Raw genomic sequence first — 11,145 nt, 5'->3', positions numbered from 1 at the left:
CGCTCTTGTGTAGTGGTCAACTGTACTAATCTAATGCAGACATTATTCCGTTGTGGAAATCTAGCCAAGGAGTTCCCAGCTTTTGTGCCTATATTTTCCTTTTGTGTGTGCGTGTGTATTTTCCCTTACGGCATTAGAGTGCTATCAGAGGTAATACAGTTGCTGCTCTTCCAACTTCAGATAACAGTTCAGAGGTTAGCAGCAACAATGCCAAGGTTACATGTTTGAGTTACATATGGGCTGATCTGCTACTGCTTTCTACCATTCCTGTCCAGACACATACCAAAGTCATGGAAGTGAACAGAACCCTGTCTCTTCAGGGGTACTTTCTGCCAGTTGGCCTCCGTTGGGAAGAGAAATCTCTAAGACAAGCTCCTGTTAGTAAATCACAAAAGTAAAACCAGTGCTGATTTTAAAAGAAAAGATTGCTATTGCATTTTATAGACTGTTCAGTGCAGCAGTTGTGTGATTGACATCTTCTAAGAATGTCTGCAAGGACTATCACAGGAGAAATTAATAACTTGTAAATAATTTATTGGCCTGGGAAACTCAACAGTGCTGGGAGAATATAAGGCCCCCGAAACAGCAGAGCTATCTTACCCCTGAGATCTTCTCAGTAAATCCTGTTAACTTAGGCTTTTTAGAGTGATGCAGCTATTTCTGCTGCTGAGTTCTAGAGCTGGGGACCATACAGGGGTACTTCAGCAGCACAATCCATTGACCAGTACAAATACTTCTTCAGACACAGACTCAGCTTGGGAGACCCATGAGAATCTCAACCATGTAATTACTTTAAGTTACAGGGAGTTGATGTTAAATGTCTAGTTTCTATTAAAGATCTCACCCGAAAGGAAATCCATGAAGACATGTTCTGCAAAAAGGCTGAAGCCATCAGTGTTCAACAAGGAGACAAGTAATGACATCAAATCAAACTGATAATTGTGAGTATTAAGCTACATGTCTAAAAGACTTTTCCTTTTGCAATGAAAATGAAGTGGCAATGCAGTTTGAAAGAAGTTGTATTTGCTTAGTCAATAGGTCTCTTCAGGAAGCACCTTTGATACTTCACTCAAAATTGATCACAGCTAAGGGAGTATTGTTAGACAAATGGGCTGCTAGAGAAATCTTTGATGTGAGAAGATCACAAACTCTATCTGGGATAACATCTAGGGTCACCTTGATCAAGAAAAGACTGTGAAACTTCGTCTTTTTTCTTTTTTTTTTTCATTTCTCTGTGGAGCTAGGCTCAGAACTGTCAATATTTATAGGCAAAGGCTGTAGCTATCTCTAGAAAAAAAGGCCTAAAACAGATTTTGTTTCACTAAGGTACAGCATCAGTTAATCATTTCACGGACCGCTACTGCCACCGTGTGTTGATAAATAGCGACACTTGATATCATACCAAAGCCTAACATTAAGGGTAGACGAGACTTGTCTTTATTTGTTCGGTAAACTTGACCCTAGGCACATTTTTTTTCTTTCATCTCTAATGCAAGCTGAAGGAATGGAAAACTCTTTGATGATAAAAACAAAGGAACTTTATGTGGATTTTTTTGTTTGTTTTGGTTGAGGGGGTTGTTCGGTTGGTTTCAGTATTTTGTCTGGGGTTTTCTAATCAACCTAGAAAATAAAGAGAAAAAAAACTAAAGAGAGGAAAATCTTCTTTTTGTATAGAATATTGAAAACAAATATTTTATAATTTTTTTTAAAATTCTATTATTTTTCTCATTTTGTATTTAAATAAGTGCATTATAAATGCCATCAGAACAATTTACGTCACAGGGCATGATATTACACAGAGGCTCTAGTCATTAAGTACAAAAACTCAGCATCCTTGATAATATCTCTCAGCAAAAGATAGACACAGTTTCTGGTCTAAATGTGGATATGCATCACTCACTATGAAACTATACGCCTGATCTGACAGTATTAGTGAATGGAGGGGGAGCCGAAAACAATAAATACCCACTTACTCCCAGCTACACAAACTATGTAAACTTCCAAAGACAAACACAGACCCAAAATTCCCATTCATATCTTTGTGTGGTGAGAACGAGGACCCTCTTGTCTTCAGCCTAGCTGTCTTCCATATAGCTGTTTCTCTCACCATAACAGACACTTTAAAAAATATTTAATTTTTTATTTTTTTATTTTATTTAGTCCCATCCTTGGCAGTGTTCAAGGCCAGGTTGGGACTTTTGAGCAGCCTGGTCTAGTGGGAGATGTGCCTGCCTGTGGCAGGGGGGTTGGAACTAGATGATCTTTCTGGTCCCTTCCAGGCCAAACCATTCTGTGATTCTGTGATTTATTAGTTTTTATTCTGTATCACAAAAAGCCAACAAGAGGGATGCTACAAATAGTACCTGGTGTTATATAAATATACTGTGTATAGAAAATTAATCTTGAGATAAGCCTGGTATCTATATTTCTACCTTCTACACTGAAAAAGTGGGAATTAATTTCAATGGTTGACCTAAAGGGCTGGCTGCAGGATTTTGAGTCAGGAGGGCAAGAAAGGCTTTTGGAAGGTGCTGACTTTCTGTGCCAGCCTGTGACAGCTACTTAGTCCCGCCACACCCTTCTTCACCAGGTGCCCAGGACAACTTTCCTTCAGTCCCACAAGGTGTTGGGAGGGAAGCACGGACCAGGGCTGGCGATGGTTTCAGGGCTGGCGATGGTATCAGGGCCAGGGATGGGATTTGTTTCAGCGAGGCCTGGTCGGGGCCTTCAGGGCCCGCACGGAAGGGAGCCCCCTACTGACTGACGGACTGTGTCCTTGTCACCAGCTCCGTGTCACCGCCCGGCACCGCTGGCTCCTCCAGGCAGGGTGGCAAGGCAGTGTGCCACAGCCTGTCCACACGAAGAGCCTCTGCAGGACAGCAGGGTGTCAGCATGGAGAGGGCAAGGCACAAGGCTCCCTCACAGGCCTGCCAGGTAAACACCCGCCATGGGGCCAAGGGCGCTGCCATCGCTGCAGGGCCAGGCCACAGCAGGAGGGGAAACCAGCCCCAGCACCGTGTCCCCAGCCGTGCCGTGCTGCTGGCTGCAGTCGCTGCGGGGCTGCGCAAGAAGGCACGGCAAGATGAGGACAAGGACAAGAGATCGAGGCAGTGGCAGCAAGTACAGGCAGATAACATGCTCGTCATGCTCCTGTGTAGCAACAGGGCTAGCAGGGGCAGGACACGACAGCAGGAATGGAAGCACAGGGGCAGAAGGCATGTTAACAGAGACGATCAGCGAGGGCAACAGGAGGGAGAGAAGGACCTCATGGATCAGGACCCCTGTGCATCTTCCTCAAATGGCTGTGGGAGACAGGGTGCCCAGCACAGGGGTCCTGTGCATGGACAGCAGCAGAAGCAGCCTGGGAAGGCACAGTGGCAGGGTCACAGCTGTAGGAGGAATTGGAAGCAGCAACCACTACAACATACTGAGCCCCTCCACCAAGACCAGGCAGGTGTGCAGAGTGGCAGTGATCAAAAGAGAGAACTGCTCTGGAATGCGAAGAAGCGCTGCTGGATCACAGCCTCGCGTTTGCCAGCAGCACTGCGGCGAGAGGCAAGAACGCGCCTCCGGCCCATGAACATGGCAGGGTACCGCCTGCCAGGGATGTGCACACCTCACCCCACCAGCCAGTACCTCATGGGCCAGCATGACTACATGCAGATAGATGAAAAAGAAGCGGCAGTGGAGGTGTCTGGAGAAGTTAGCAACTGCAGCACTGAAGGTGAGGATTTTCCCTCTCATGGCCGCTTTCCCTCCCACAGCCCAGTAGGCTGAAGTCACAGCAGCAGAAGAGGAAGAGGAGAGCACATGGTGTGCCTGCCAAGACTGCAAGCACCAAGACGATAACTTGTGTGAAACCTAAACCTGAGTGACAGCACAAGGAAAGTGTCTGACTTGTAAAATCATCAGCTATTAAGAGCAAGGAACCACTTGACATTCAGCTCCCTAAATAAATATAAATATGTACTTCTAACGTTGCTGCCTACTGTCTAATGATTTGCATACACTAAGAGAGGCCTGGCAGAATAAGAACCAGAAAAAGGTTGTCATTGCATATGCCAGAGTGGTCAAAACTGCTACCCCAGAGATTTATTTTTAGAGACCCTCTGTTCCCCTCAGGTACATATATCCCATTCAGGAAGGTTTTTAAGTACATTATTATGTTATACTGAAAAGAGAAAGCCTAACTAGATGATGAAATTTTAAAAAATCCCAACACATCTTTCAGCCCACATTAGAAAGGAGGCTTTTTTAAAACATTAGGGAAAAAAAGAGTGTTAGATAAATATACTTTTTGATATAAACAGACACTACAACTTGTTTATTGATGACTGAAGTGTGTATTTACATATAGAAAAGTAAGGAAATTAAATTCATCTCAAAAATAGGAGAAAAAGAACAAAAACATCCCATTTAGATCACAGACCGTGCACCCTGACCTGTCATGAATGCTCATAGAGTTTTCCTTTCAGAAGATGTCAAGAAGAGGCAAAGGCTTGGTGATATGCCCTAGCTTTGCTTTTTAACGTGGCTTAAATAGCCATGGAAACCATCACAAACACATTAGTATTCCCAACAGTTAAAAACTCTCAGCTTAAGAGGCTGCTTGAGAGAGAATGATGTGGGCTAGGGATTTAAAACGGGGAGAAGGAAAAATGTTAGTGGGAAAGGCTGTGGATCTGACCCTTATATTTGTAGCCAAAGATAAAATGAGGTGCTATAAGCCTTTTCTGACTTTGGTCTAAGTTGAGAGGAGATCTAAAACTCAGCTTGTTATACAAGTATTAAATTTTTCATGTTTCTAGTGAAACAAACCACTAAAAAACATAAATAAAATCAATATTAAATACAATGTTGCTATAGAGGTTGATAGGCTTTCCGTGCAAAGCAACTATATATATATATATATTTGTATATATAAATATACATATTTAAATTTCTTGAATACTTCATGAAATTAAGTGGCTACCTAGATCTGTGGATCTATTTTTCTTCTTTGGGCTTTTTTCTCCAACTCATTTTTAAAAATCCAACATGCTCTTCCTGAAGTTCACCTTTAAATCTCATAATGTTTTAATACTTTTTGGTCTTCCTCCTTCGCACTCTTCTTCACTGCTGCTTAATAGAAACCCTCTGAAACCATTAGAACTTGAACATTTATCAGAATGCAAATCTCTTTTTTGGCAGAAAGCCTAGTTTTGAGCTCCCTTATCTTGACATAGCCCACAAGATGATATCATGGACTGTAATAGGATAGGGTGGTGTTGAGAGAGAGAGGGAGTAAGGGAGAGGCAGTAAAGCAAGAAAAGGTTTGATATGCCATAAACTAACAAGTAGAAACTATTAATTCATATCAGACTTATCAAACCCTTGCTTAATTGAACACCATGTTAATAAATTTATTCCTAAATCAGTGTAATTTTCTATCTTTTTACTGTCTGTAAAAATTACATCAAATCCACTAATCTTTAAGAAAACAATTTGAATAAGCGTAAGGTTTATAACCTCATTATAGTATCTCCTTTTGGTATATTTCTGTCTTTGAAAGACAATAAAACCTTCATAAAACTTTGGCTTACCAAAGGGGATCTTGATAGACTGCAGCACTTGGCAGTCATTAACGGAATGAAAATTAGCAAGAACAAATGCCAGATTCTGCCGCTAGGAAGAGTAATGCCTCTACAGAAGTGTAAACTGGGAGAGGAGTGGCTGGAGAGCAGCTTTGCAGGAAAGGATATGGGCGTGCTGGTGAGCAGCAGTCTTGATATGGGTCAGCAGTGAGTGAGCCCTGGTAGTCCAGAGGGCAAAATGCATGGGGTGCATCAACCACTGCATGAACTGCTGGGAAAAAGAGGGGATTGTCCCACTGTACTCAGTTTGGGCTTACCCGGAGCACTGTGTGCAATCCTGGGCCCCACACTTTGAGAAGGATATGAAGATCCTTGAATGCGTCCAGAGGAGGGTAACAAAGGTGAGGAAAGGGCTGGAAGGCTGACACTCTGAGCTTGTTTAATTCAGAGAAGAGGAGGCTGAGAGGCTTTCTACAGCTTCCCAAGGAGGGGAAGTGAAGGGGGAGCTGCTGGTCTCTTTTCACAGGTATCCAGGAACAGGATACATGGGAACAGTTTGAATCTCTGCAAGGAAGGTTTAGCCTGGATATTGAGAAGCACTTCTTTACTGAGAGGGCGGTAGAACACTGAAAGAGGCTTCCTGGAGAGGTGGTCGAGACTCCAGGCCTGTCAGTGTTTAAGAGGCATTTGGACAATGGCCTTAACCACATGCCTTAACTTTTGGTCATCCCTGGAATGGTCAGGCAGTTGGACTAGATGATCGTTGCAGGTCCCTTCCAACTGAAAATATTCTATTCCACTCCTATTCTATTCTATTCTAATGTTGGAAGGTTAACAAGAGCTGCAGTATCCCAAGAACAAAAAACAGAGCTTTCCCGAAGGCATTTCAAATGTAGCTCTCAAGTATTTTGCATTCTCATTCAGATGGCTTCTATTCAAATTTTCTTATTGGTTTTTAAATTGAAAGATTAAGATAAACATCCTTATTTTCTTTTATGGATAAGAAAAGATTGGTCCAATTTAATTAAGTATTTTTGTAATGGCTGAATTTATATTTCAAGCAACATCAATTAGCATTCAAAATTCAGGAAAAAAAATTTTAGCTTCTTAACTCAAGAGTTCTTTAATCATTGTAATACCAAGTCCATATAAAGCTGGAATTGCTTATTCCCTTTCTCTGTTTTGTTATCCCACTAGAAAAGATGACAATTTAATGCACCACAGTTAGCACAAAATATTTATCATTTTGATACCCAGTCAAATGAGTCCAAATTATTACAGAGTACTTTCTCCATTCACAGTGTACAAGTTGTATGTCATCTTTTTGAGTTGTTATGAATGGATGATGTGGGTTTAAATCAGTCCCTGCTTTTTGCCGAGGCCTTTGGCAGCAAGCAGTTGCATTATTGAGGTGGCCAGCACCCCAAGATCCACACTCATTCACAAGTTCTTTAATAATAGCTGATCCTGTCTATTATAGAATGAGTTGTGTATTAATAGACACAAAACTAACAGACAGAAAATGATATAGTTGTTTACAAAGAAGGCAATTAAATTACTTTCAGATCCCAGCCTTCCCCATCCAGGAGCTCTTCATCCATGCTAAGCACTTTCTCTAAAACCAGCTTTCTCCCAGTCTTATGTTTTCTATTTAGACTCCTTACTCAGTCCTCTTCTCTAATGTTCCCAGACTGAGATGTTCAATGTTTTCTCTGTTCTTACCTCACTACCACCAGAAGCCTTCATCTACATGAGAAATGTAAAATGCACAAGGGAAGATGTGTATATCTTCAATATAGAGCTTGGCATCCTTTTGACCTGAATGAACTAATGCATTTCTTCTCAATACCTGTAGTCAGCAAGGGCTGAAAGACCGTTCAAAGCCAGCAGTCTGGAGAGGCCATTCTATTTTTTGGTGGGAAGGGATGGCAGCTATATAGAAATAAGCTACACTGTGTCAGTAGGCCTCAAGGTCAAGTGCAACTTCAGAGACTTTGTTGCTATCTGTATGTCTTTCCTTGTTTGAGCCAACTTTACTCCTGGTTCAAATTTTCTTGTTGGTAGCAGCTCAGTAGTAAGATTCCTATTCTGAATTTAGTCCACACACACCCTCAACTCAGCCCGCAAAAGATCAGAGCTGCCCAAATCCTTTTGTGCCCCTTTCAATGCTGCCCTAGGAATATGAGCTGGTACATGTGTCTGTGTGGATAGCACTCATGTATGCAGAGCAAGTGGAATCTTCAGCCAAACTGTAAAACCTTTGCAAAACCTCCTATAGTCATTATTAAACTGCACTTTTTTAAAAGGTTCATAAATGGAAGAAAAATTAGTGATGCATTTTTCATTTGCAACAGAAGAAGTGTGCCCTAAAATAAAAGTAATACTTCAGTTCAACTTTCAGTTCTAAAGTTCCTGCCCTTTAGAGGAAGTGCAGGAGGTTGAAAAAGGAGCGCAAGGATTTTTAACAGGGACATGACACCTCTTCATAGTCTTATTCTAAGAAACAGCTAGAATAATTTTATTATGTCTCCAAAAGTTAAAACTGAAGAATATATCTAACATGGAAAATTTCAGTCCACGCTCAATTACAGACACCTGAGGACAGGGTACTATAGTGACAATTACAACTGATAATAGGCAGTGCTTAAAATTACAAATTACTGAACTACCAATAAAAACTGCACATATATGAAATAATTGTCCCCCCATGAAATTACACCTGAATATAAACATTCTGAGAACACAACAGGATACTGGATGGAATAAACAACTTTGGTCTGTGCCAAACTCTCCATACCTAAACCTGTGATAGGAATGATCCCACCTCTTTAGACATCTAAAACGTCAGTTGTCCCCTCCAGGACTTTAAGAACATGGTCCAGACACAAATGAAAACAATAATGATCTTCGTCCCTGAAAGCGTAAGATAGGTTCTTTAGATCACACTGAGCAGAAGTCCATGCCTCATTCACAGCATGGCTGGCTTTAGCCTCCAGAGAAAAAGGCCGTTTCTGAGGCATTATGGAGTTCAAATTACTGTAATATTTTGGCAGACTAATATATGCATTATGGAAATATTAGCAGGATACAGTATTTACCTATCCACTTCTTCAGATAACCACAGAAAATTTTTGTAATCTAGGTAGGAATAAGGTGTACAGAGCCATCAGTCATGATGTTTTCAGTCAGAGAACTAGACAGGTTGTGATACTCAGCTATGACAAATTTGAGATTCCAGTACTGGACCATTTCTTCAAAACTGTGCCTTAAATTATCTACTATTATCTTTTAAAATCCTTTTGAATGGGAAACATTTGGATGGAAATCCTTGAGTAATTACAGAACCAGCATGACGACACAAGAGAGAGGGTGCATTAACCAAATTAAATGTGGCAGGCTTGGGGGGGAGGTTATTGTGGTGCTGTGTTGTTGGGTTTTGGTGTTTTTCTTTTATTCCTTCTGTATATGAGTAATTTGCAGCCCCTACATTTTACTCCTGCTTTTCAGAACGCGTTGCGCCCTATTGCCGTGCAGAGGCTGTCGAGGCGGGGCTGCTCCCGGCCGGCGGCGCTGCGCGCCCGGGAACGCGGGGAGACGGAGGCGACGCGGGGAGACGGAGGCGGCGCGGCGAAGGGGAAGGGGAAGGGGAAGGGGAAGGGGAAGGGGAAGGGGAAGGGGAAGGGAAAGGGAAAGAGAAAGGGAAAGGGAAAAGGGAAGGGATAGGCGATGGCTGCCGCTCCTCCTGCCAGCTCCGGAGCAGCGCCTCGCTGCCCCTGCCGCACCGCCAGCCGCGGGGCTGCCCAGCAGCGGCACCGCTCCTGTGCACTCAGGGAGCTGCCAAACAGGGGGGCAGCGGCATTTCTTCACTGCCAGTTTAACACGTATTTGTCACCACCAAAGTGGCAGATCCTTTGCAGCAAAAAGGTTTTATTTGTAATGGTAGCTTTTTGTCAGATCCGAGCTTTCATTCCTGGCATTGAAACCCGTCTCTGTTCAGCAGTTTTTAGCACCAAGCTACGGCAGCCTGAAAAGAACAGATTAAACTCAAAATATCCTTTCAATTTCCCTGACATATGGCATCTAGGCACTAAGGCTTTACATTATTTGGGCAGGGAAGGGACAGTCATTTTAGGACAAGTCCTAAATAGTTTAATAGCCTTAATGGTTAAGAAACAAAATAGTTCAAGAAAGCATGAATAATCTGCCCTCAGACATACAAACCCCAAATTTCAATCTCCACTCCAGTCCTGGCATTCTGAATGGGGATAAGTGGGTTGCCAAACAATTTTAAACTTTGATTTTTCTACAGGCAAAGCAGCAGTCTTTTACTTGAGGCTGCTAGATATGCCAGCATGTTTAATCCATTCATAAACTGTTTAGAAAGCTCTGGATGCACACTGCAAAAGAAATAAAAATGTCTGTGTATCCAGGGGTCATCCCAGCTCTTGTTGCAGGTGGGGAGTATTTTTAACTGTTACTGAGAAGCAAGAAGTGAAAAACAGGAGAAAAGGCTGGTTTCAGCCCCAAAGAGGATTGAGGGTTGAGAGTGGGAGGAGAAAAATTTGAAGCCAGTAAAAATTCCTGGGAAGTGAAAAGCATCAACCCCCTGAATCTCACTGCTGGTGGGAGTAGTACAAGTAGCTTTCCATCTGCTCAGCTCTAGTATGCAGAGCTAGTCAGAGAGCCCAACAGAACATTTTCCTGCTTGAAAACACAGTTTGTCAAAATTAAAGCATAGTTCAGGTTGACAATGAAAAATTGTTGCTGTTTAGAAAATAAAAATGGTGACAGAGGGGAGATTCTGCTAAAAGCAAAATGGAATGTTATGGTTTTGTTTCCAAATAATTTTTTGTTTCTATTAGCATGAGTTTGAGGAAACTGAATTATTTGTAAATGATAAGACCAGGATCAAGTTACATCATACACCCCAAAATATTGCTAAAAATGGCCATTATATTCCACTGCCATGTTATCTAGATATGCCACAAAGTGTGCATAAAAGCTATTTTAGAAATATTTTGTAGACTTAAAAAAAAAAAAAATCCACACATTGATTTTTTTTTAATGTCATTATCTCTATGGAATAGAGCTTGAGAGCATGAACCCATCCTGAATTCATTAAGTACAGTGATTATTTTATGCCCACAGCCCAAAAAAAAGAGAGATTTGCTTAGAAAAGTGCCTATAGCTGGTGCAATATGCCAGTGAATTTGGCAGTTTGACACAAAAAGACAGTTCTACCATTCTAAGGCTGAATGTTCTCTTTTTTAGGCTCAGTAAAATAAAGGTTGGGGATACTTTGCTCTTAAATGTAGAAGAAAACTTACTTATAGTAGATTATCTGAGGAGACAGAGGCAATTCAAAATATAACAGTAAATTTCAGCAAAAGGGGGTGCTTGGCCAGAAAATGTCTGATATCATGGAAGATTCATGAGGACTTCATGCACTGGCAAGTAAAGACAATAAACTATTCTCAGAAGACTTTGTCTTCATAATATTGCTTCTTTCATAGGTACTCAAGCTTATGAAGTCTTTTTAAAGGCTAGAAAATTGTCCAGTTTGATGTACACT

The sequence above is a fragment of the Corvus cornix genome, chromosome 1A (genome assembly GCF_000738735.6).
Source record: "Corvus cornix cornix isolate S_Up_H32 chromosome 1A, ASM73873v5, whole genome shotgun sequence".
NCBI lineage: Eukaryota > Metazoa > Chordata > Aves > Passeriformes > Corvidae > Corvus > Corvus cornix.
This window is presented reverse-complemented; position numbering follows the sequence as displayed.